This window comes from Theobroma cacao, chromosome 2 (genome assembly GCF_053813885.1).
Source record: "Theobroma cacao isolate CCN51 chromosome 2, ASM5381388v1, whole genome shotgun sequence".
In the NCBI taxonomy this organism is placed as follows: domain Eukaryota; kingdom Viridiplantae; phylum Streptophyta; class Magnoliopsida; order Malvales; family Malvaceae; genus Theobroma; species Theobroma cacao.
Genome location: NC_142640.1, coordinates 40,473,596 through 40,475,335, shown reverse-complemented (window position 1 = coordinate 40,475,335; position 1,740 = coordinate 40,473,596). Strand labels below are relative to the sequence as shown.

At 30.2% G+C, this 1,740-nt stretch overlaps 1 non-coding gene across 1 annotated transcript; it reads left to right on the top strand.

The window, feature by feature from the left end:
• Positions 1 to 1,103: 1,103 nt before the first annotated feature.
• On the top strand, positions 1,104 to 1,210 carry LOC148764278 (small nucleolar RNA R71). The gene has a single exon (XR_016024911.1). It is a non-coding gene; the product is annotated as a small nucleolar RNA R71 (small nucleolar RNA).
• The last annotated feature ends 530 nt before the right edge of the window (positions 1,211 to 1,740 follow it).

Here is a 1,740-nt window from a genome sequence, read left to right as displayed (position 1 = left end):
TAGAGGTTGAGTTTATACTCTTGAAGGAGTTTGAGTATTATATTATATAAAGAAAAATGTCTAAAGCAATGGGGGGACATTAATGAAAACTCTACCTACATAAACATAAGGAGTGGTGCCACTTCAACAAGAAGAATTTAGGGGATTCTCTTGTAAATGTTTATTATAAACAAGATAAGCACATGGCCATTATGGTGTTAAAAGTGAATGACCATTTACAAAAATATAAATGAATATTATGTGTGATGTATCTTCAATTCTAATACTAGGAGTTGAGGTTCAATCTACGGACACTATCTACTTTGTTAAGGTTTTGAGATGCATTTGCTAATTGATGGTTCAAATTGAGAGATACCTTCTTGTTTGTGCAATATTCATTTGTGTGAAAGGTAAATATATATATATATATATATATATTATTTAGAAAAAACCAACATTTGAAACTAGTTGGGGGTTGTTAGATAGTTTGTTAATGTTGGAATTATTAATGAAATGTTGTGACTAAAGAGTTATAAATAATTACCTTATTAAAACATTAACTTTTTAATAGTTGTATTAAGAAAGGTTATTAGATATAACTTTTTTATAGTTGCATTATGAAAGGTTATTAGATATAACTATTGAATAGTTGTATTATGAAAGGAAACAATTATTTGAAAAGTTATATTATGAAAAGAAACAAGTCTTTTCAGTAAAAGATGTATGTGTTGGCTTATTATATAAACAACGTTCTTACATTGCCATTTTCACAATTCTAATAAGTGTGTTAGGACTTTGTTGTATCTTAGAGATTGAGAAAATATCTTAAGGAAAATGTTAATTCACGCCCTCAAAGTCATACTCTTCTTTATTCTCAAAAATTTCTTCTTTCTTCTCAAATATTTGTAACATTAATAGCATCTAATTCATGAACTCTAATAATTTTTCTTGTACCAAATCTTTCAGATGGCCACTGATAGTTATTGGAAGCCATCTCTTCAAGTAAATTATAAGCCTCATCAATGGATTTATTCATAAGTACATCTCTAGCTACAACATCAATGGTAGTTCTACTAAGTCCTAGCAGACCATTATAAAAGGTTTGAACTTGCAGCCACTTAGGTAACCCATGGTGAGGACACCTTCTTAAAAAATCCTTGTACCTCTCCCAAGCCTCATATAGTGACTTAGAATCAAATTGCATGAAAGAAGTGATATCATTCCGCATCTTTGTTGTCTTAGTAGGTGGAAAGAATTTTGCTAAGAATTTTTGAGCCAAATTATCTTAAGTACTAATGGAACCAACAGGAAGTGAATTTAATCAACTCTTTGCTTTATCTTTTAATGAGAAAAGGAAAAGCCTCAATCTTATGGCATCATCAGTAACACCATTAGCCTTGAATGTGTCGCAAAGTTTTGAGAAATTCATAATATGAGCATTAAGATCATCATTAGGCAAATCCCAAAATTAAACAAAAGTTTGAATCATCTGAATGATTGCTGGCTTAATTTCAAAATTGTTGGCTTGAATAGTAGGTCTTCGGATACTAGAATGGAGACCTTGTACTAAGGGGACAGCTTGTTCCCTCAATGACTTGGTCTTTTCCCCTTTGTTGATCAACCATTGTTTTACTTAGAGCAAAAACTTGTTGATTTTTCCTTTAAAGTTTTTAAAAAGTCTTTTTGATTTTTGGACCAAAAGGAACAATTTTTAAATTTTGGACTCTTCGTATACAACGACAAAAAGTACTTGAAAAATTT